This window comes from Lagenorhynchus albirostris, chromosome 7 (assembly GCF_949774975.1).
Source record: "Lagenorhynchus albirostris chromosome 7, mLagAlb1.1, whole genome shotgun sequence".
NCBI lineage: Eukaryota > Metazoa > Chordata > Mammalia > Artiodactyla > Delphinidae > Lagenorhynchus > Lagenorhynchus albirostris.
In genome coordinates this window covers 65,840,650-65,866,014 of record NC_083101.1, presented here as the reverse complement: position 1 = coordinate 65,866,014, position 25,365 = coordinate 65,840,650, and the positions used below count along the sequence as shown (strand labels likewise).

The 25,365-nt window shown below is 40.6% G+C and overlaps 1 protein-coding gene across 2 annotated transcripts in view; it reads left to right on the top strand.

Moving 5' to 3' along the window:
- The window catches only part of BNC2 (basonuclin zinc finger protein 2), a 423,578-nt gene that overhangs the window by 148,205 nt on the left and 250,008 nt on the right, over positions 1-25,365 (top strand). The window contains exon 1 of one of the 2 annotated variants that reach the window (XM_060155106.1): positions 3,270-3,284. The exons of the other annotated variant lie outside the window; for it this stretch is intronic. The gene's annotated coding sequence lies outside the window, so the exon portion shown is untranslated. Of the gene's footprint in view, positions 1-3,269; positions 3,285-25,365 lie in introns of those variants that run through there. 2 annotated transcript variants of the gene reach the window in all.

Below are 25,365 nucleotides of genomic sequence, written 5' to 3'. Positions count from 1 at the left end.
CTGGATGTATTTGACTGAGCTGCTTTTCCAGAATACCAAATTATTGACTTCTTTTAGATGCCTAATAGAATGCCCAATCACAAGCTGTCTCAAGTATATTTGAAAGACTTCTTAACTTGAAATATCCGTGCTTTGGCCACCAGAGGGATAATATATGCAGAGTGGGTGTCCATTGCCTTGTTTTGCTTCAGTGAAAATACTTCTAAATTATTCTCATCTTTTAGAGTTTTCATATTATCCAAAACGATAATGTTCCAACAAAGTAGAAGATCAGAGGTGGTCCAAAAAGTTTCCTTACATTACAGCTTGTCTTCTGTCAGTGTAGCAGTATTTAAAATCATGTTATGAATGGACTCTTTTTTAAGAAAAACCCTATAAAACTTCATTTCCTTTCATGTTATTTCCCATGAATATAAAATGTGGAAAGAGCTTTTTTTTGGCTTTAGCGTATAACTTTAAAGAGTGCAAAAGTGGGTTTCACCATATTTTTTTTAATGTAAATTTATTTATTTATTTATTTTTGGCTGCGTTGGGTCTTCGTTGCTGTGTGTGGACTTTCTCTAGTTGCGGCTAGCGGGGGCTTCTCTTGTCGCGGAGCATGGGCTCTAGGCGCGCGGGCTTCAGAAGTGGCTCGTGGGCTCTAGAGCGGGGGTTCAGTAGTTGTGGCACACGGGCTTAGTTGCTCCGCAGCATGTGGGATCTTCCCGGACCAGGGATTGAGCCCATGTCCCCTGCATTGGCAGGCGGATTCTTAACCACTGTGCCACCAGGGAAGCCCCTCACCATATTTTTGTGTATTCAAATTTGCTTCACAATTTTCTTACTGAAATATTACTTAAATTATATTCAGAATTATGAGGAATAACTAATAAATGATCAAGCTATTTATTTGAGGCAGGGGAACTGTACTTGAGAGAGTTTTGTATTTTGCATGCTTACGTAGATTTTGTGGCACCGGTACAAGCTTGATATACCTTCTAGTGCACAGGTAGTATCTTGGCTTTAGCTCTCATTTAAAAAAGATGAGTAAAGATCCCAAGTGCTAAGGTGTGAGTAACTAATTGTTTTCACTTGATGCATGTCCTTTGGACTGACTACTTTCCCAAATGTGTGATCTGCCACATATTCTTACTTCCTCTAGTTCTTTTTGGTCCTAATCGGATTGGTTTAGCAATTTAGGCATTTAAAATTACTTCCTCTTTGGTTTCAAAATGAGTAAGCGAAGACTCAGAGAAATCCCTTCAGTTTACCTTTTAGTATCTTGGAACAGAGCAAATTCTGACCTACCTTCCTTTCAGTTGTTTCTTTTTTGTTTGTTTATTATTTATTTATTTATTTATGGCTGCGTTGGGTCTTCGTTGCTGCGCGTGGGCTTTCTCTAGTTGCGGCACGTGGGGGCTACTCATCGTTGTGGTGCACGGGCTTCTCATTGCAGCGGCTTCTCTTGTTGCGGAGCACAGGCTCTAGGCACGCGGGCTTCAGTAGTTGTGGCACATGGGCTCAGTAGTTGTGGCTCTCGGGCTCTAGAGCACAGGCTCAGTAGTTGTGGCGCACGGGCTTAGTTGTTCTGCGGCATGTGGGATCTTCCTGGACCAGGGCTCAAACCCGTGTCCCCTGCATTGGCAGGTGGATTCTTAACCACTGTGCCACCCGGGAAGTCCTCAGTTGTTTCTTATTGAGCTAGATAAGCACATATTAAGCAGACTATGTTCCCTCTCTCTCCAAAATAACAGAATGAAATCAGTGTTCAAATAGCTTTTGTTGCAAACATTCAACAATCAAAGGGAACTAAACAAAATGATTTAAAATACAGTGATTAGCATTAAGTTCAGATTCTGAACAGTATTTGAAAGCAGAGTATAGTGACAGAGTTTTGTGTTGTAGGTTCTTAAGACCTAAACATTTGTTGAAAAGATCTTTTTCTTTAATCCAGGGGTTTGTTTCTCTTAGAATAATAATCATTTCATGCTGTTCCTTTTTTTTCTAGTTGACCCATTCTCCAGACCTTTAAAAAAAAACTTTTTAAGTCGATGTAAATTCCATTTTAATTAGACCAGTGCAATCTAGTACTGCAACTAGCCAGGAATGGAAGAAACATGTTGGCAGTTAATACAACCGAAATCATCCATAGCCAGATAATCCCCCTGATCTTTGTTCCCCACCTCCACAATTAAATGACCCTGTTGTTCTGGAGTTTCAACAAGACATTTAAGGTTCATTTAAAAAAAAATGATCATCCTTTACAGGATTGTTTGCTCTTGCATTTCTCTTTCTTTCTTTCCCTTGCCACACAGCTGTCACTGGTATAGGAGAAAGATTGGGGGGAGGGGAAGAGGAGGAAGCCCTGTTCAAATCGTGTCACGTAGCACTAATTCATCTGCTCTCATTAGAGGGAGCGAGGGACAGCAGTGATGGCCAAGAGCTGCACTCCACACATGACACGCGAACAGTTTGGGGAATAGAAAATTGCTTTCTCAGGAAGCCCAGCCAATTAAGGACTTGACCATATTGAATGTCAAGTGTTAATTTAGGTTTTTCTTCATTTTCCCAGTAGTAATGCGGGTCCTGTGATGAGCAAATACATGTCAAGTAAAAGTTGATTGCATGAAGGACCCGGGTATTATATGTCACTGACAAGTCACAAATGTACTGAAGTCTTTTAACCCCTTAGGTGAGTGTGGTGGGGGAGGGGGAGGGGAGAATGGGATTAATGTTACAATAATGATAAGAATAGATAGTTTACATGGGGGTGGCATGGGTGGGACAGACAGTAATGGTAATTCATGCAAAAACCGGGGATAGGACAGATCCTACTCTCAGGGCATAGAGGCCCTTGAAATGCATACCATATGATTCTCTGCCATTGCATGGAATTCAGAATATATGGTCTGTCTCCTAAGATTATATGAAAAGGGAAAGTAATGTACTCTACGGTCTTTACCTAGGAAATTCCTTATTAATTTTCTCCTTTGGAAGAAATAAAACATTCATTAAGTAATCACGCTATTTTGGACATTTTAATCCTTTGGCTCAGTGCAGCTGTAAAATTTCTGGTTATTTATAATTTCAGCTTCTAATCAGCTTCAGCTTCAAATATTCATTTTAAAAAGTAGCCGTGTAATAGAAAAGATGCAAAACGTGAGATGGAAAGAACGTTTATTTTCTGTCACGAGTTCTCTGGAAGGTGGTGTTTAGCCAATAGAAACAAGTAGGTCTGTCATTGTCTTTCATTTCTTTTAGTGCCCAGTTGTAGAAGGGAAGAGATTCAAGCTTCAGTGAGTGAGGTAACTTTGTGTTTTTGAAACTAAATGTTGCACGTTGCCCATCATGTATAGCATCTCATTTCCATTCATCAGCATTCATTTACATATGAATGTCCGGAAAATAAGAGAATGTTTCTGTTGCAGTTGTACGAGTAGCAAATAAAAATATCCCCACAGTTTAAAGCACTGCTGTGTGTAGTTTAAACAATCTTAAAGTGAAACTCAGAGCAGTTAAAATCTGGTCATTTTTTGGTTTTCTTTGTATGTAATAATCACTTTCCCCCTTCATATCTTTGAAGCTGTCACCTTAATTAAAACACTTTCTTGAAACTCTCTTCTGTTTATTCGACAGTTTTAACACACTTGCCTTTGTGTCTTGACAATGCTTGCAGTCTGAAAACTTGAGTCTGATAACGCTTTAATTTTGGCAGCAAAAAATACTAAGAGTCTTTCTATCCCTCAGGTTAGGAGCTGTACTATCATTATATTAAAAGTTGGCTAAAGTTACATTAAGGAACAATTAGGAAACGACTACGAGAATCTGCTGTTTAATAAAATAGGTTTTTATGAAGAAAGAAACATTAGGCTCCTGAATGCTGGGATGTAATATATCAGTTCTTTAACATCTCCCTTCCCCTTCTCAGAACTAACCAAATAAAATAAACTTAGCCCTCCCTTCCCTTCCTATGTTGATAAGCTCTGTCTATGGGGCTCCGGTGGCATTGCGAGAGTACTGTCTAATTAGAGCCCAATTGTCAGCAGCTTCTCTTCCGCTGGGTGTGCCGAGAGACTTAAGTAAGTTTCCGTAAAGTAAATTCTGATGTTGGCAGCTCGGGGTTGCTGATTCAAGTTATTCCTTTTCTTCTGTGTCACTTTTGACGGATGGTACCTAATGCAATCAACCACAGGCCAAGCAAGCCTTGCCTTGCGTTGTGTTAGTAACTGGACCAGGAGATCCCCTCCTCCCTCGATCTCACCTTCAAATGCTCACTCCTTCCTGCCACCCCCACTGACACTTCAGCCCAAATCGGAAAGTGAAAAGAACCGCAGGGCTGCCCAGGACAGGCTCTTCTGAAACTTCATTTCCCAGTGGTGCAGCCAGAGCTGCCTCCCTTTGCGTGCCTTTTTGATAAATTTAAGAAGTCAAATCGCTGACACAGATAGATAATCCAAGTGTAGAGGGTGAAGAGTTATAAATTAACACATTATTCCCTCTTAATGTGAAATACTTGAGAATGCATTTTCTCAGTCCCCTGACATCTACCCAGTGAGGGCTCGCATTGTACTTTTCAAGTGGCATTGATTTGTTAAAGCGCTGAATTAGCATCTCCAGCCAGCTGCTTGATCCACTGTTGTGTCATGGGCCTCTGGTACCTCCTCTCTCCCCAGCCATCCGTTTTTTCCCTGCAGTTTCCCCTTTCTTCTCTCTCCCTTTCCATTTTGCTCCTCCCCGTCTCATTCTCTGTCTCTCTCGTCCTTTTCTTTCCTGTTGCTTGTGTTTCTTTCAGTCTGGTTTCATCCTACTGTCTCTCTTTCCTTTTTCTTCCTTCCGTCTTCTATCCACACACTTCCTTTCCTGTCTCATCTTGTTGCCTCTGAGGGTTGCCCTCACTCAGGGTTCGAGTCTAACTGCGTGTGTGTGTGTGGGGGTGGGGGTGGGGGTGGGGACGGGTCGGTGGCGGGACAACTAGGGGTGGGTAGCTCCAAGTAGACTCTTGTTGTGAAGAACAGATTAACACGTGTTTGTTTGTGCTCATCTTAATAGGAGTTGGTGAGAAACATCTCACCTATTTTGCTTTCTAGAAGCTAAAAGGTAACTTACAGAACTTTCAAATTTGTATTTCTAAGTGCCATTTAACACAGTACTGTTTTCTTTTGGTTAAAGGAAAATGAAAATCACTCATGGTTATCACAGATTTGATCATACACATGTACCCTCTAAAATGTTTGTATTTCCGCAAAACTTTTGGATCTGTACAACTTTATGCAATTCAGTGAACTTATTGCTAGAACTTTCTTTTCTAGCAGGTTTTGGATGATTCTGATTCTCCTTATTTGTACTGGTACAATTTCCTGTAAAAATATGACTTTCTCATGATGCATCACTGTACCATAGCAGTATTAAGATTATAAAATCGGTTGACAATTTTTTATTTAGAAATAAGGGATGGGTTATTGCTTATTTTTAGCAATGTGTCTCGAAGTTCCAGAGGTCTTCAGAGGAACCGCATCACAGTTGAGAGGTTTAACGTGCCGCATGTGCACGATCACAGACCTTCACTCTTCTTTCTCTGAATATTGGGCCAAGATGCTCTGAGACCACTGTGTTGATTAATTTGATATGAGCAAAGAAGTGTATCTGTCTGAACTTAAATAGAAATTATCCTCTGTAATTTTAATCTCATTGCTTTAAGTGGTGCTGTCTGCAGTTTTACTACATTTCCCTCTAGTAACATAAAAATTGGAATTTGAATATACATTGGTAATAAGTTAGATTACTTGAAAAAATCAAACGTCTCTATTGTTGTTTCATATAGATTAAAATGGCAGTTTGATTTCAGCATTTACATTTTGAAATGGAAATATTTCACATAGGATTTGATAATCTTTGCTTCACTGTTGGCTTGATTTCCCACCCCCAGTTCCCTAAGTCAGGTATAATTCCTTTTTTTTTTTTTTAAATTAATTGCTGTCCTCCTAGCTAGAATTAACATGGTTTGGGATTAGAATGACTCTTCAAGGCATGATAATTTCTGTTTAAAGGAAAGGAAAAAGAAGTCTTTTAACTGGGGCTTAAGACTAATTCCAGCTACTAAGGAGACAAAATTTATGCTAAAGGAGACAATTTGGCTTTATTTTCTATGTGCATGTTAACCTGATAGCGATCATCATTTTGGGTGTTCTCTTAGATGAAGTAAGGTGTTCTTCAATTGTTGCAGGAAGGGGATGTGGCCTCATTCTAGGAGATTAAAGCTGGAACATCTGCATTTTGCAGGGATAATCAGCTCACCTGGCTGTAGTTCAGGGTCAGGGCCAGAAGGAGGGACTTGCCACTTCTTAGAATGGCCTGTGACTAGAGTAGAGAGGATGAATTAGAAGACAAAATAGTAGGGCAAAGTTGAAAGTGAAAGTGCCCATATGAAAATAATTAATGATGAGAAAAGGAAAAAAAATAATCAGAAAAGTAGAAAAATCTGGAAGGCATACGTTAGTAGTGAGAGAAGTTGAGGATAAAGGGAGAAGGATGTTGGAGGGGCAAAATTATGGTATCTTGTAACTTCCAAAATTAATAAAAATCAATACTTTTGTGATCGGCTATTAAGGGCCAAATTGGCATCACAGCAGAGTTGAAAATTACTTTAAACAGTTAAAAACCTTTAATGTGATTTTCAGTTTTTCATTTGTTGTACACATGTTTTTCCTTGTCCCTTAGTTTGTTGCTTCTGTTCCTTGGAAGGCAGACATCTCTGCACAAGTAATACATCAATACATCTAGGGTTTTTAAAAAAAAACAACAAAAACCTAATTTATTCCTTGATTGTTGTGTGATAGTACTGTAACATGAAATGGTTAAGTGTGGATGTTTTAGAGTTCAACACCTTTGAGTTTTCCTCTAAAATTCTCCAGAGAAGTCAGAATAATTTCTGTTTTTGTATTTTGTAAGTCTAAATTAAATGTCACTTAAATGCGGAAGAACTGGCAGCTTTGATAAGTAGTCCCCAAAGCAAACCAGTTTGTCAGTAATCATAACCTAATTATGAATGCAAATGCAGAGTTTGTTTTTTAAAAAGTCTAAGACAAACAAAGGAAAAAGAGAAACAGACCCCTCTCCAGCACAAGGCAAAAGCCTCCCCACCTTCAACACGAGCCTTTCAATAGTAGCACTAATAATAAGAGAGAACCTCTGGCGTCGGCCCAAGTCCTGTCGAGAGGGAGCCGCCAATGGCCAGCGCAGTGTGTGGCTCTGCAGAAGTGCCAGAGTGACACACGCATCACAAGCCGGTCACAATGCAAGGGGTCAGGGGTCACGTTCAAGAGTAGGGTGTTGCTGGGCCCTGCCAAGGAAGCAGAGGTGGCCCCTCTGTGCTCAGTGTGTGGGTCTGTGTACTCCTTTCCCGTCAAAGCTGGCCCGGGAGGGCCAAAAAAGCGGTTCCTTGGCAGGGTTTAATGGCAGGATGATGTAGTCTGTTGTGACTAGTGCATTCCTTTCAGGTTAAACTAGGGAAATGGCATTGTGTTAAAATTCCAAGTCGCATGAATGTTTTATTGCCACAGTGCATTTCGCCCTCTAGGGGAGTGTGTGTGGCGGCCCGTGAGGGCGGGGGCGGGGGGGGGGCACTTAGAGACTCAGGAACTATCAGAAGAACACTTCCCTTGGAAAATTTTACCCACCAGCGTGAAGCTGATTTGCTGTGATGGTCACTTAGAAGGGTTTCGCTTTTTCCTAAACTGTGGCTGTTTAAAGTCTGGCCATCCGGACAATTACCAGCTGAAGAAAATACGGCAGGACACATGCAGAGAGGTTGGGAGATAGAGAGGAGGAATGCGCCAGAAAGGAGCTGAGCTGCCTTCTTGTGTAAACTGCCCGAGAGCAGCGAGGGGCCCCTCCCCGCCCGGTCCCTGTCCCCCCCTCCCTGGGCTGTGCTTTGCTGTCGGCCCGAAGGCCAGGAGTGATCTGTGACCCTTGCACCACTGACGGGGAGGCCACTGCAGCTCATGGTACCGTATGTTACCAGTACTACTCCCTCATTCCTTCTCACTGGCTGCTTTGGGGTGTGTGGGTTTTTTTTTTTTTTTTAAACCTTTTCTCTCATAACGGTTTATATTAGTCAGAGGGATACAATTTTGGAATGCAGAAGGTCCGAGAGTTTGAAACAAAACAGGATTAAGTATGGCACTGTTCTTCCCCCCTCCTTGGTGTTTAGAAGGGCGAAGCAGAACCATTCTAGTTCAGTTTCAGCCAAAGGTTTCCAGTGTGATTTAAAATCAGGAATTCTGGAAATAGGACAGTTTGAAAGATGCAGGTCATCTGGGCTGTGGATCTTGTAAAAGAGACTTTGTTGTGAAGCCTTGTGAGCATCTTTAGGGTTTGAGGACATTCTCAGGTTTTGCAGTTGTCTCAGATATAGCCATTTTGCAGATTGCCCTGACCCCTGTCCCTCTCCAGGGGAAACTCTAGCCTGCTCCTTCACTGTTCCACTTGTTTGAGGTATGGTTACTGAGGGTGTGTACGATTTGACTTGGGTTGTAATTGTGCATGTTACATGCAGCAATCAGGATGGCTTCATGATTTGATCTGACTCAAGTTAATTTATAACAGATTAAAATGTGGATGTATGGGACGGCCTTCTGATTTTGCATTGGGACTTTATAGAATATTCACGTGTCTGACTTTTTCCCTGTGAATAAGAGATGTATGGGTTATCTTGGGCTTACCTAAGTAAACATATCATCATAATTTGAATTTAGTTTTGAATTACCTGTTTCTCTTCACTTTCAAACCTTAATACTTTCTTTGATTTCATGCTCTTGTGATAAGTCATTTTTCTCTTCCTTAATAATGCATATATAATATACAGAGTTGTGTATGTGTGTGTGCCTGTGTGTACTTGCATACTCTGATAACTGCCAAATGAACACAAGGAAAAACTTTTTAGAGTTGTTAAGCCAGGATAGTTTTACATTGATAAATTTTTTTAAAATGTTATGTAACAGAAATTTAAGTCAAGAATATACCACAAAAAAGTAAGCTATAAGTGGGGCTATGTGCTATGTTTATAGAGTTTTTGGTCCATGATTTATGTATTTCTGTAAAACGATGGTTTGTCAAGATAGACCTCGAGTTTAATCTGATTAGTGCTGTCCATAGATGGTTTATTATCTATAAACAGATAGATTCACATAGTTTATGGGAGGTCTTAAACCAACAAGCAGTCAACTCTATAGCAAAATCAAGATTTATGTGTGGACTTGGCACTTCAAATTTTTGATGAATTCATTAGAATTTCCGTTACATTCTAGAGAATACTCACTTTAAGAATTCTTTTTACTCTGTTGAATGTAATAAAGTGGTGATGGAAGTTTTCTTTTGATGATTCTTGTTTTTAGTTCCAAATTTTAAAGTACACTCTTCAGAGGAATATTAAATTTACTTTGCGCTGGATTTTTTTTTCCCTTACAGCCAATTTCAAAGTTAATTCTTTTTCCTAAATAGAAAAACTCGTCAGCAGTGCCAAATTGAGAAAAAAGTCTATCATGTATGCTTAGATTATCTAAAAAAAAAATTGTTATCCTGATTATGGAAGCAGTTTTTGATTATAAAAAGGATGTTGTGGTTGTATTCAAAACCTTTCCAATTTATTAAAATTTTCCCTTTATAATCCAAGAGGGAAAGAGTGGAAATACTCCAGTATCATGTCTCCTTAATATGAAAATTAAAGTTGACTTAGGATTTTTTTCCCTAAAAAATCAAGCTTTCTTTAAAATATTAATAATTGTTCTTTCAGCATTTTTCTCTTCCCATTGTACCAGTCAGTATTGTTTGGCATTGCAGAACTCTGGTGCGAGTTGAGGGGTTTGGGGGAGTTAAAAGATTGGTCCCGAGTTGAGATTCTGTTGTTGTCACTTATTAGTCTTGTGACCTTGGGTGAGTTACTTTATCCCTAACCTTTACTTTCTTCAGTGTTAAAATGGGGAGAAGAACACTTGAGAAATTGTCAGGAAGATGAAATGAGAAAACACCTGTGAAGCTCAGGTACCTAGTAGGTGTTCAGTAAACTGTAGATCCTATTCTTTGAGCTTGCCCTGTGGCAAGCTTCCCTTGGAAAGCTTCAATTTTTGTAAAAAAGGGGGTAAATTTAAAAAGTTTTAATTTCTTCAGTTATCTGTAGGAAAGGAGTATTAGGCATTGGCAGGCAGCTTTCTTTTTTTTTTTTTTTTTGAGAATCACTTGTATCATCCATTAGTCGTGTGTTTTTGCCACTCTGCAAAATTCTCACTGGGATGGCCTTCCTGGATGTCAGAGCAACGCTATTATTTCTGAGATATCAGTTATGGCTAACGATAGACTAGAAGCCAAGTTGGCAAATTCTCTTGAGCTCTGTTTACCTTTGTATCATCAGTTCTAATCACTTGCTTGAATCAAAGCTTCCTGCTTTATGATACTCATTATCATTAGCACTTGGTAACAGAGCTAGACGTTCCATTATACAGGCACCCTGGCCTCTATCCCTGGCTTTGTATTCATGGAATCAGGGTCACACTAAAGCGAATAGTGTTTACACCTTTTAGTAGAATGAAAATAATAGCAAGCAACCTACATGTGTATTGGGGTAATATTTTATCTTCATTTACAGTCTTGCACAATGCCTTAAGTGTAGTTAACGGCTTGGGAAATATTTGTGGAGCAAAATATGCTGCTTTTATTGTTTTTAAATCTGGATTATGTTTTTTATCAAAAGTAACTGTGTTCTCATGAGTAGTACATTAATGTTGTCATAGATGGTCTTTGATTAGCATTGTTATTTTGCCTAACATCTCATTTCTCTTAGCCAACAATAGTTTGAACATACTCCATCTTAGATCTAAAATAAATATTTGGCTTAGCGTTTACTTTCCACCTGTTGCTAAGAGTAAAAGAATGAGGATTAGAAACGAATCATTTCATAGCTACCTCTTAGCTCACACAGTGTGCTAGGGGTGGTGCCCACTTTGTCTTTCTCAGCTCTTGCAAAAGCATTCAGGGCAGGTACAATTATTTCCATTTTACAGATGAGGAAATAAAGGTCTCAAACCTGTATCCAGCAAGTTTGACTCCCACAGTCTTTGCTTCTTCCTCTCCCACATTCTTCATCCGTCTATAACTTAAGCCGGCTATTAAAAAAAAAAAAAGAATAAAAGTTGTTGAACCTGCCGTTTTTTGTTTTTCCTTTCAGATTAAATTTTACAGGAAGCCAACATGCAGAACGGATAAAAATTAGAGCTGCTCTAGATGAAAAGGGTCTAGCTGCAGAGTCCTATCTTTTAGGCTTCTACTAGGGATCCGTGGAATAACTGCTTAGAAAACCATAGTCTAATGCCTCTACACCCCCAAGAAGGAGGCATAGCATAACTCCTTAGTCTGGGAGTTAAAGGGTTTGTTCATCATCTTGAACTTGGAGGTGCAATTATGGGGAATTCACAGGAAAGCCTAATCTCTACCTAATTTGAGAAGAGGCTATACCTAAGAGAAAAATAGTGGGGGTAAATATCAATGTAAAAAAATTTTTTAATTATATCGTTGTACAGCACATGTTAATTTTCAGGGCACAGATTTTGTTTAATCCAGAGCAGTGAAGTAATTTTACTGTGGGAAGAGTCATAAAAAACCAAGTCACAGCTTTATGTTTAACAGAAGTCTGTGTCCACAAATATATACAGACTCTCCTTCAGTTTGACGATATTAAAAAGTTGTGCTCTATATAATGCTATAGTATATCTGTAAAAGATGTACACATATCATATGCATACATGAATAAAGGTAAGGATGGAGAATATGGGTAGATTTAACTCTGAGAAAATGTTTAAAAAACATACTGTTTAAAAAAACACATACTGTTTTTAAATAAATTGCGTATAAAACAAATTAATTGACAAGGTAATTTTGTAATATTTTTATAAACCAGGAATTTCAAGTTTATTCATCTGCTACATTTATTTTGGGATTTTGTATATAGTACTTCACTAGAAATACAATTTCTGTTTATCAGCATGGGTGGAAGAGTATAGGCTTTCAAGCCAGATGTATTTGCACTTGAATTTACCCCTTCTTTATGTGACTTTGGAAACTCACTTACTTCATTTATAAAATGAGGGTTAGAAATGGTAGCTGTGAAGTCCTGCACAGAGAGGGTGAGCTGTGTTGGCTGCTGTTAGCAATTTCTTCCTCTGTTGTTCCTGTTGTCATTAATTTGCAAGCTTTATGCAGTGTTCAGTTAGCATCTCTTTATTAGTGGTGGTACTGGGTTCTTAATAATTGTATCATGTGCACACTTAGCCTTTTCAGTTACCAGTTTAAAAAATACTCGTGCCGATCTTGCAGAAGCTTACTTTTGTTGAAGAAAATGAGAGCGGAGAAAAATCTCCCTTTTCTTACTCTTCACTGAGCATCAGTCATTGAGCGGCATAATTCTAAAATCTTATGTGGCTTTTGGGTACTTTATGAACCTTTTTATGGTAATCCAGAAGCAAGACACTGATTGAATTAATACATTTCCATCGAGGGACTGGTCTGTTAACCTATTCCTCCTAACCCATGTATGCTTTCGTAAGGGGACTTTTACAGTCTGGTCAGGAGGATGCCACATTCTGTGGGGATGCTGCTTTGTAGATGTGCAGGGTGTTGGTGAATCTAAGAGCCTTTCCGTGTTTAAAACAAAGAAAAAGGTAAATTACAAATGGTAACGAGCAAACCAAAAACCCTGTTCTTTTTATAAAACGTAAATCCGAAACTTAACATGCTGACTTTAACTTTTAAAAGTTGTAAACTGATTTTTTTTACAGCTCTTATAAAGGGTACATCTTTACGGTGAAGATCTCATTAAGAAAATTGCAAAGAGTAAACACTATCTGAAAGGATGCCACTAAGGAACCATTTAATTAACATCTTTTTAGTCATCTTTTTTTCATTTACAGATACATACGGATATATGGATAGATGCTAGTTATATAAAAGGATTATGGATACGTGAGTTCTTTTTTTTTTTAACTCATCCATGTCATAGATATCTTTCCATGTCTGTAAGTAAAGATAGCCATCATAATTTTTAATGGATTCTCAGTATATCGTTGTACCATAATTTACTTAACAGGTTCTTGGTTTGTGGGCGTTGAGGTTGCTGCCAGTTCTTTTCTTTTACAGAGAGTAGTGCTTCCATATGAACGTTCTTGTTTGCACTTGTGTTCTTATTTACTAAAGGTGAATTCTTGAAAGTGATGTTCATGGGGAAAGAAGTATAATTTTTGTATAGCTTAAAACAGTGGTTGGCAAACCTTTTCTATAAAGGGCCGGATAGTAAATAGTTTAGGCAGCTGTGTGGTTTCTGTAACAGCTATTCAATTCAGTCCTTGTAGCCGCAAGCAGCAGTAGACTATATACATAAAGGAATAGGCACAGCTGTATTTCAATAAAACTTTATCTACAAAACTAGGCAGCAGGCTCGCATTTGGCTCAGAGGGTGTAGTTGCCTACTCCTGGCTTGAAACAGAGCAGAAACTGATGAGGGCTGGAAATCTACCCCCAGTTGTCTGTAAGCTGCTCTCATAGTATCTTAGAAATGTCTTCTTATCTCAGGGAAGTATAATGGGTTGATTACCTTCTTTCCAAGTATATGGCAATCGATACCTTTTTTTTTTTTTTTTTTTTTTTTTTTTTTTTTTTGCGGTACACGGGCCTCTCAGTGTTGTGGCCTCTCCCGTTGCGGAGCACAGGCTTCAGATGCGCAGGCTCAGCGGCCATGGCTCACGGGCCCAGCCACTCCGCGGCATGTGGGATCCTCCCGGACCGGGGCACGAACCCGTGTCCCCTGCATCGGCAGGTGGACTCTCAACCACTGCGCCACCAGGGAAGCCCCTCGATACCTGGAGGTTTTCACACCTTCCCCTACTCTGAAGCCTAGTAAATTTTAAACTAAGAGGCTATATATGCCAGTGTATATTTTTTGACAACTTGTGGGGCAGAGAAATACCCCTAAAACTTAGATTTTAGAGGAGATGTTGTGCGTTTTCTTACCTGTAGAAGATTGCTTTGATGGGGTAAGGTTCTCGAGGTATCCTGAAGTAAGCCAGAAGGAAAGTTAGCAACAGAAGTATTTCAGCAGAAATGTGCCACAAATCAACAGGGTGGCATTGAATTAGTTACTGGACCTTTACAGGCTAAATTACACTCAGAAGACTGCTCTGTGCATAAATAGCAACCTCCTTGCATCTTGAATTTTTATAAAATAGGAATTATTGGCCCCTAACTGCCCTAAGGGTATTTCTTGAGGATCAGGTGGCAGAATGATATAGTTAAAAATCACTCTATTTGTAACATTGGGTCACTGGTGCCACTGTGACTTTTAAGAGATTTATTTATTATTTATTTTGCACGCATTTGTTGAGTATCTGCTGTATGTAAAGCTGTTTGGTAGGTGCTGTGGGGAAAAACAAACGGAGAAGCACGTTAGTTCTTGCCCTTAAAGAGGAAAACATGTAGTGTATTTAAAGTCTACCGTTGTATAGTGCTGACGGGCCTAACAGTGGTAGAATGCTGGGAAGGAGATCTCTTCTGCCTGGGGGTATCAGGAAACTTTGTGGAAGGAGTGGCATCTAGAAATACAGAGGTGTTCAAAAGTTTAGTGCAGGAGAGGGTATTCCAAAAAAAGAGCAGTGTGAGAACTGTGTCAAATTGGGAAAGCCCAAAGCAGTAAGCAAGAGACATTAAGAAGTCTAATTAGACTCTGTTCCGTATTTGTCAGTGAAGGAGGAGGAGAGATGAAGCTGGAACGGGCAGGGCAGAGCTAGGTTGTAGAGGGCCTGGATGGAACTTCGTTAATTGGTAATTTGTGGGGAACTCTAAACATCGTCTAGGAGAATATGTTTGACAGTTGAAGGGGTGGTATGTGGCCCTGGTTGACGAGTGTGGAGCGATAAAGTTGGGATTATCAATCACGTAAGGGTTATGGCAAAGGTCTGAGCATGCTCTTGTTAGAAATGATCTAGGAGAGAAATGATCTGGAAGGTGTGTGGGAGGACAGCTGAGGGGATGGGAAGGGAAAAATAGACAGGCTTTCAGAGTTTATTGGGTTTGGGAAATAAGCAGAAGGCTTTTAATCATGATCTATGGTTCTGAGTCTTTGTTAATGGGATTCTGGTGATAATAATGCAAAAAAAAAAAAATCAAACAAACAAAAAAACCCAAGTCAGGGTAGAGCTGTAGTAAAGAAAGGATAGCAGTGAACCCATATGCTTTGCTTGTTTAGCTCAAGGTGTTAACTGGATACTTGGAAATTTCTAGTGGGAGCTTGAAAGTGCAGGACTAGAGCTCACATGAGAGGTAAGGAATAGGGATTGGGGCATTGTTCCCATACAGGTGGCAGATGAAACCAGGGGAGAGCATCACATCTAAAAGGAGAGCATGTAGAGAGAAAATGATATTTTATAGCATTTCTTATCATGATAAGTCATTGACATAAACAGCTCTATCTTTATTTGAGACTACTACTATCAAAAACACACAAAATGAAAAACCATGTGTTTTATCATGTATAAAGTGTTCTATTGTCTACTAAGCCTCTTTTAGATTCTAAAGCCTCTTTTAGATTCTAAAGATTTCAGGAGTAAAGTATGTTCAGTTTGAAGAAATACCTTGTAAGATCCCCAAGGACAGTGTAAGGAAGTCCCTTTTACTTAATCTTCTCACTACTTCCTGAGACCCTCAGTAACAGAGAGATGCAATTGGCGGGAGAGGTTTAGGTTCCCTTGTTACCTGTCTGGTACAGAATACTGTGTACAGCTTTTCACCTTCCTTAGATCTCACCCCAGTTGATCTAGGATTGGGAAGCGGGGAGGGTGGGTCTCCCAAAGAAATCAAACTCGTGTGCTTTTGTGCATTTTCTCTTTTTAGTCTGGGGTCCTCAGCAAGTTTGGAGGGGCGATTGTGCAATGCACAGTATGACTTATGTTTGAGTTGGGAGAGTTTTTATTGTAGGGAACAGAAGGGGTGAATCTGCCTTCTCATCCTTTCTTCTCTTATCATTACCTATGTTCAAGCTTTGCACGCAGAGAGAAGCATGTTGCTTCACTGGTCTTGGGCATACTGCACTGTGCGCTTTGGCAGTGCGGTGATGGCTCCCTGCCAGCTCTCCTGGTTACGGCACCCCGGAACTCCACTGGTCTGTTGGTACCATTTGTGGCCTGCCTTCAGTCTCGCTCTTCATAATAAGTCTAACCCACGTCAAATGGGGCAAGAGGCTAGTCCAGAGGAATCTGCTTCTCTAGACAACCGCTGTGCGTTAAATCTAGTTTAACTGCTCCTTGTATGGCAACTTAAACTTTTTCTTTTTCCATAATAGGTTTAATGTAGGTGGTTCAAGAGGTAACATGGGATGTTGAATTTTGGGAGGGTAATATTTGTTCTCTCACTGTCTGGAGTGTGATACATTCTCCTACTATGTTTCTTTCCTCAAACTCCCTTTTCTGCTTTCTCACGTATACCTTTTTCATTCCTTTTCAGTGTTGTGAAATTTAGGGTGGGAAAAACAACCCCATTGATTTGTCCCATTTTGTGCCTTTTTTTGTGGCCTCTCCCGTTGCGGAGCACAGGCTCTGGATGCACAGGCTCAGTGGCCATGGCTCACGGGCCCAGCCGCTCCATGGCATGTGGGATCTTCCCGGACGGGGGCACGAACCCGTGTCCCCTGTATCGGCAGGCGGACTCTCAACTACTGCGCCACCAGGGAAGCCCCCATTTTGTGCCTTTGATGAAGTAAGATCAAGTGAAATGCACTTGTTTTCTTCCAAAGTGAACTCCTTTCTAAAAAATGCCACCCCCTCAAAAAAAAATTCTTGGTGATCATGGCTTGAAATTTGTCTCTTTCCCCTCATTAGAGATAAATTCATCCTCATTCTTTTTTTTTTAATTAATTAATTAATTTAGCTGCACAGGTCTTTTTAGTTGCAGCACTCGGGATCTTCGTTTGCAGCTTGCGGGACCTTTTTTTTTTTTTTAAGTTGTGGCATGTGGGATCTAGTTCCCTGATCAGGGATCGAACCCAGGCCCCCTTTATTGGGAGCATGGAGTCTTAACTGCTGGACCACCAGGGAAGTCCCAAATTCATCCTCATTCCGTTTTTTTTTTGTGTTTTTTTTATGTTGGAGGTAGGAGTTTATTAATTAATTTATTTTTTCTGTGTTGGGTCTTCGTTTCTGTGCGAGGGCTTTCTCTAGTTGCGGCAAGCGGGGGCCACTCTTCATCGCGGTGCGCCGGGCTCTCACTATCGCGGCCTCTCTTGTTGAGGAGCACAGCCTCGAGATGCGCAGGCTCAGTAGTTGTGGCTCACGGGCCTAGTTGCCCCGCGGCACGTGAGATACTCCCAGACCAGGGCTCGTACCTGTGTCCCCTGCATTAGCAGGCAGATTCTCATTCTCAACCACTGCGCCACCAGGGAAGTCCCCATCCTCATTCTTTTTTTTTTTTTTTTGGCGGTACGCAGGCCTCTCACCGCTGGGGCCCCTCCCGTTGCGGAGCACAGGCTCCGGACGCGCAGGCTCAGCGGCCATGGCTCACGGGCCCAGCCGCTCCGCGGCATGCGGGGTCTTCCCAGACCGGATCACGAACCCATGTCCCCTGCATCAGCAGGCGGACTCTCAACCACTGTGCCACCAGGGAAGCCCTCATCCTCATTCTTGATCTCTGTGAAGAATCAGGGAGACAAGCTGAGTGGAGCAAACCCAGTGGCTGAGTTCAAGGTGACATGGGTCCTTTTAAAGTGCTTTTTAGTTTGAATGCTAAAGCTATTGTCTGTCCCCAAATTATTTCCTTCTCATTTTTGCAGCATCTGTGGAGTTGCCCATACCACTGCTCCTAATGCGGCTTGCTCACTTCGGCTTTTTCTTGACATACCGACTCTCCTTCACAGAGAGAGATTCTGGGAGATCCTGGATCTTATGCCCTGATGTTTGCTTCTTTGTTCTTCCTTCTTCCCTTGTTCCCCCACCCGCCAGACATATCTCTTCTAAAACTAAATTATCATCTAGAAAACTTTTGCCTTGCCAGTTCTTTTTTGATTTTCAAGTTTATTTAGGCCAGTGGTTCTCAAACTTTCATGCTTATCAGCATCACCTGGAGGGCTTGTAAAACCACCTGGCTGGGCTCTACCCCACAGGGGGTCTGTCACAGGTAGGTCTCAGCTGGGGCTGCAGATGCATTTCAAGGGAGTTCCCAGGTGATGCTAATAATGTTCCTGGGCTGAGAATACACCTTGAACCACTGACCTAGACTGTTGGTTGTCTATCAGTTTGCTGTCTAGTTTTGGGTTATTTTTTTCCAAAAGGGTAGGGCTTCCTCAGACTTTATTCACGAGCTCCCTGGAAACTCCTTTTTCATCTTATATTTATTTATTTTTGACTGTAGTTAATTTACAGTGTTTCAGGTATACAGCAGAGTGATTCAGTTATATATACACACACACACACACACCCCCCTTGATTTTCGCATTCTTTCCATTATAGATTATCACAAGATATTGAACATAGTTCCATTTGCTATACAGAGCGTTGTTGTTGTTTATCTATTTTATGTATAGTCGTGTGTGTTGGAAATTCCTTACTTTTAATTCATAGGTCAAGCCACTAGCATGAAAGAGAACTCAGAAAATTGCCTGTGTTTTCATTGGAAAAGCCTTGGCGGGGGCAGGAGTGGCAGGGAGTGAAATGTATCTCTTCTTACTACTTCCCCCAGAGAAGACTTCTGTGGTCATTCTCTCAGAGCCCAGACACATCTTCACAGTCTTCGTCAACACAGTCTTCTAGGAAGCCGTCTACAAGTTGATGGAGCTGGCCCCTAATTGAGACCAATTGAATAGGTATAATTTTCAGTTTCCCTAATTGCTTATATTATTCCTTTGACACTTGAGTTTGCTTCCACCCCCGCCCCCCCCCCCCCCCCCCACACACACACCAAATTCCTTCCCTCACTGTCTCAAACTTCTCAGCCCTGATGGGAATGGTGTGCTGGGGAGCAGAGGGAGATATCTGGGGAAGTATCATTACCTATGCTGTGTACCTACAGCCTGCTTAGTTAGGTGTTTTACCTGTGTCATCTCCTTAAACCTTGCCAACCTTACACAGTAAATATAATTACTCCCATTTTACAGATACAGCAAATAAAGCTCTGAATTGGTAATCAACTGACCAACTTCACAAGGTACTGTAGCTGGGGTTAAAAACAGAGGTTTCACTCCAAAGCCAGTGCTCGTTGCATATTACCTGCCTTTAGGATAGTTGGAGGTGAGACTTGAGGGCAGAAAGAAAGTTTATCTGGGCATATATATACATACATATATTTGAAATTTCACTTAATGTCAGTTATCAGACTTGGCGATGTTTATGCCCATGAGCAACAATCTGGGGTGTTCAATTTCCAACGTGCTGAATGACAAGAACGATTGTAAACCAGTTGAAAATAATCTCACTTTGTACTTTTCTTTCTTGAGTATAAAGTCCATCCATGGCATAGGCGCAAATAACGTCATCCTCATTTTCTTCAGTGCTAAAACCCACATAAAACAAGAAGTGGAGAAATAGGTGAACTCTGTCAAATGGTAGGAGACTTTTCTGGTAAAGCACTAGCATGGTAGTTCAGAGGACTACGTCTTCATTTCAGTTCTGTCCAACTTATCAAATGTGGAGGGGAGACCATAGTGATAGGCCTCAGTTTTCTTATTTAAAAATAAAAAGAGTGCGGTGGAAATTTCCTCCCCACCCCTTACTTGTCTGATACGGGAATTAATAAATATTTTGTGTAAAGCCCTTTGAGGCTCTGTAAGAAAGATTCTGTGTAATTTTAGCATTATTCATGGTCCATCAGGCTCCTCAGGGTGTCACCAGGGAAGAGAGATTTTTATCTTTTATCCTGCCTTTCACAGTATAAAAACAAGGTATTTTTGTTGTTGTTTGTGGCTTCGAAAATCTCCTGTAATTGTACCTGCAGTGGTTGCTCCCATCACAGGGCCAGGGCCCTAGCTCCCCCAAGAGGACCAGCCCTCGAGGCAGAAAGAGACCGAACCTCACTTAGTTCCTGGCTCCTGTGAGGATGCTTTGCAACCCACCCCCAACCAGTAGTCTTCTTTCTGCGTCTGTCAGCCTGTTGAGTGGCAGAATCCCATCCTTAACCCTTTTCTGTTCTCTCTTCTCCCATCCTGATCCTGTAGTTCATTGTTCTGGGATGGCTCAGAGGGGACTGTCCACCGTGCTATTCAGTTCTTCTGCAACGTCTTGCTCATCCTCTCACTTTCCAACACCGTGCCTCATCTAAGGCCTCTGTAAGAACCAGCATATTTCTGGCCATTCTGTATTGGCAGCTGCATAAATACTGTTTTGACTCAGCCGTTCCTTTCTGATCATGAAGTGGTGTTTTTCATTCTTAAGCTTTAGGTTCTGTATATGTGGCCCTTCTGCGGCTAAGGCCGGGGGCTCCATGGTTGGGAAGGCTTAGGCCTGGAATGTTGTCTTTAGTTAAATCGTCACCTGAAAAATGAAGATAGAAGTTATCTGCACATCCAGCAACTTTAGCTCACCTTATTTTTCTATTTATTCCTCTCACTTATTTGCCGTACTGCATTTAACATACATCCCTGTCTTTACAGTGTTGGGTAATTAATTTCTTTCTTTATCTGCTCTTTGTCACAAGTGCTCCTGGCTAGCTTATTTTCAAATCCATTTCACTGAATGGTCTTCCTGAATTCTTTGCATTATCTGAGTATTTCCTCTTATTGCTTGGTATCATCTAACCACTGACGTGAGGCTGTTATTGCTTTTCTCTGGCTTAGAATGTAACAGAGCTTGTACCCAGCCATGTCCCTGAGTCCTCTCAGGGGACTCTTTTGAGGTTATCTCTCTCCCTCTGTCTGTTTTTTTTTTTTTTTTCCCTCTGTCTGTTTTTTAAAGCCAATTCTCTGTCTCCATTTTTTTCTAAGTTCTCCTTGGGTTCAGATCCTTTCCCTCATACCTTCACTGCTAGACGGAAGCTACCAAAACACATACACTTCAGAACTGCTCTGGGCTTACGGCCACCTTCACCAAAGAGTTGAGATGGCATGGAAGTTAGTTAATTTATTTAGGCTCTGACTTTTTATAGTGCTTATCAGGCAAATGCCTGCCTGAATGTTTAATGTTTAAAAATAAAATTAAAGTTCAAATGGGCCCTGACTTTGCAAGAAGCACCCCAGATTCTATAAGACCTTTTCTTGGTAACACGTTTCTCCTCCCAAGTTATCACTTCTGCCTCTCTTTCTTTCTTCATTTGTTGCTTACCCACCTTATTCAGGTATTTTGAACGGTAGCTCCCGTTTACAATGTGGAGATTTTTATGTCTTCTTTTCAGAAATCTGGTCCCTAACAGTCTTTATGTATGATCTCAGTAAACAAAGAACGTGTGTGTGCGCGCGCGCGCGCGCGCGCGTGTGTGTGTGTGTGTGTGTGTAGGAAGCCTGCCATATTTCCTCCCTGCCCCACGGAAAATATGTTTTCTGGAAGCCCTTTTGACACTGAAGTGAATGCCCACTGGCCCTCCCTTGTTGAATTCTCCTGAGAGGAGAGAGAGAGAGAGGCCTTTATGCTTGTTGTCATATCTTTTGTTTCTGCTGATTATACACAAAGTAAGTTGTAAATAGCTCTCTCGCACACCGTGATTCCTTTGAGGTCTCTACAGGAGAGTAGATATGCACTCAGCTCCAGCTTCCCTGGGGATTCTCGAGGGTCCCTTTCAAGGCCTCTTACTTCCTGTTATAGCACCAGCCGAATGAAATTTAGATGAGTTCTAGACAATTACCATCCCATAATGAAACCTGCAGCCTACTGTTTAGAAATACTAGCTGATCAGTTTAGTTTTTTTCTCTGTTTTTAAATTAAATGTTTTTATTACTTTAAGAGTAAAGTATACAAAGATGCAACAAAGAATAAAAAAATAAAATGTCCCCTTAGTCCTACTACGTTTCAGAGATCAAAATCACAGTGAACATTTTATGAAAATCACGGTAGAACTTTGTTTTAAAGCATGATGTTGAAATGCACACTAAACACTAGCATGAAGACAAGAGGATAAAATTGGAATTCTCCAAATCAATTTGAATTTTCAATTCCATTGAAAACAGAAGGTACATATTCTATTTTAGTATCTTAATTTAAAATGGAGTAATAATGAGTTAAACGGAATTCCCTGGCTGTCCAGTGTTTAGGACTCTGCACTTCCACTTCAGGGGGCGCGGGTTCGATCCCTGGTTGGGGAACTAAGATCCCGCATGCCGTGGGGCATGGCCAAAAAAAATGTTTAGGTCTGCTGTTTCTGTCAGGCATGTTTTGATTGCTTATAGATAGTTGGCTGACCGCTAAGGCTTTTGAATCAAAAGGCCTAATTGTCTAGGTGTGCTGAATTATACCTAATTAGGTTATCAAGCTTTTACATCCTGTGTATTTTCCTTGGGACATTTTGATGAACTGGAAACAGATATAGCTTGCCTTTCCCTTATACTTTTTCTCTGTCTGATAATTGATGACTCTAATTGTGGTGGGTGACATAGGGGGAGTATTGTTAGATGGTGAACCCATGAGTGAAACCATGTGGATTTTGGTTAAAATCTCAATTTTCTCGTCTTTAAGGTAGTCCGTTTTCACAGATCAGAAGGATTTTCTTTTCTGCTCAGAAATCCTGGGATCCTAAGATGGAGAGCACTCTTCGCTTTCCTCCTAGTTCCTTTTTGTGATTTGGATAGCTAAAACATTCCAGTAGCCTGGCACAGTTTCCTTCCAACTTACTCACAGACCTTTTTGTTTTCTCTCAGCAACTGTGTATTTCTAAGTGTTTGAGGTTGTAATTGAGTGTAATTGTAGTTGTTTAACTTTCTCCATTCCTCTTGAGAGTGTTTATGAAATGCCTTCTGAGAGGGTAAAAAGGAACTAGAAACTTTGTCTTTGTGACATGGTCAACTAATATTAAGGTAAGTGGTAATTGTTTTGTGTACATGAAATAAAGTATTATTTACACTTAATTTGCAACGTATGCATTCTGGCTTATCTGCTGTAATCAATTAAGTAGTCACGTTTATTAAGGTTTTATAGGAAACTTTGGGGGGGTTGTTTTGATATGGAATATTCTAAGTAATTTTTCCCCAATTCTTCTCTTGCACCCTAGGGAGAATTACTGTTGCACAACTCATTGGTGCCCTCACCATGTGTCAGTGTGGGGTGGGATCAGCATTGTTCTGTGGGTGACACAACACAGATGCAGTGTCTGTATTCCTCTCCATGACCCGTTTCTTTCTCATTTCTCAAGTTAGAGGAGAAATCCCCTTTAACCTTGCTGATGTTGTCCCAGACCAAAGAGCGAGTAGTAGGTCTTGATTTCTTGTGACACTTTCTTCATTTCCTTGTCTTCTTCGTAATTTCTTTCATATGAAACATCAACAAATGCCTCTAGAATGGGTGCTACTAAAAGCAACTATTCCATGTTTTTCATTAACTTCTTTGAAATATGTTCTCGCTCTTTCTCATTTCTTAAGTTTGGACTTTGTAATTTTCTAGCATGTGCCCCTGAGCTAGTTATTTACCTACTCTAAAGCTCCCCCTTTCTTGTGAAATGGAGATGCTCAGATCCCATAAGATGGTTGAAAGGAAAAAAAGGGTTAATCTTGATGTAAGTTACCCACATGGTGACTGGCACAAAGCAAGTGCTCAGTAAATGCAACCTCCTTTTCCTGTCCTTCTCAGGCTCCAGGTGAAGAAATTTGTGGGTAAAGAGTGGTTAATTTCAAAGACAGCTGATATTCTGTTGATGTCACTTTATGGAAATAGGCAGGAAGAAAGAATAAGACACTTGAAAAGAATAGGAAAGTTGGACCTGAAAATGTTTGAAGAGTTGACTTTTTAAAAATATATATGTTATATTCACTAGTAAACTTGCAAAGTGGAGTTTATTGAAAATTGTTTAAATCTGGAGAAGTGAACAGATTTGTGGGTCAAAAGAAAGAAGGAAATACCTTCTAAGACAGCATGCTTGGCTGAAAACTGATCTCTGAACAAAGGAAATTGATTGGCACAGATGATCCCAGTTGGAGTTAAAAAAATAAATAAAACAAAATACCAGAGGAGGGCTTTGAGAGGGAAAGAAGATACAGGTGAGATGAAGCTGATTGATGGATTGAGATTCTGATACACATAGATAGTTGTATGATTAATGAAGGTAGTATGTGTTTGGAAATACTGAGTAGAGATTTAGAGAAGAATTTAAAAAGCAGAAAACAGGTTTCAATGGAGTCTAAATTCTCTTTATCTTAAAAAATTTTAAATGAAGTAAGCATGTGACTAATAAGTAGGTAATATTTCAGGATGAGAGCAACTAATTGTAATAGGTAGCTTAGTTTAGAAAGGGAATCTTAGTGGCTTTCGTTGTAGGATTCTAGATACAGAGAAACATTTACTAAGTCATAGCTTTCTTGTTATTTTTAGTGTTAGAGCAGACGTAAAATGAGCCTCTTAAATGTAGCTCAAATACAGTAAGTAAATAATACATGTTGATAAATACTAGCCCATGCCAGGAATAGAAAAAAAAAATGTGAACTGGTATTTTAAGTGTGCAAAGGAACTTTAGACATTATAGAATGCAGTTTTCTTAACTCCCACTTAAGAAAATGAAAAGAGAAAAAAAAGTCACCAATTTCAAGCAGAGATTCTGTTTCTTTTTCCCTTCCCTCATTTCCTCCCTTCCTTCCTTTTGACTTTCCTCCTTCTCTCCTCCTCCTTCTACAGTCCACAGATATTAAGTGCCTGCTTTGGCTGTGGATACAAGGGGCAATAAAATTTATGTGGATTTTTTCTTTTTAGAATTTACCTTTTGGTAGTTAATAAACGTGGGTGTGTGATATTTACAATATATTTGACCTACTGAGTGTCAAAAACCTGTGAAGCCGTGATGGAAGCCGTTCTGTTTCAGAACTGCAGTTGGGATGTCCCTGCTTCTGCCTGGGTCAAGTGTGTTTGTGTGCAGTTTGCAGCAGCCTCCACAGCCAGCATCTAACTTGGCCGTATTCCCCCAGGTTCCAGTGGCATGTGCTGGCAGAGTGCTGGGTGCAGACTTCTGCCCAAACCTGGAGGAGCCAGACCAGAGGCTGGAAGTCCAGGTTGGAGTCTTACTGTTTTATCAGTTGGGGGTGGTGTGACAGTAACAGTGGTCTCTGAAGGCCGTGCAGATACATCAGATGCCATCAGGAGACAGGCAGCTGCTGAGACAGGTATAACAGAGGGCCCGGTGTAGCATCTGTGCAGCCAAAAGTCCTTTTCAGGATAAGTTGTATGTAACTAGAGATCATTC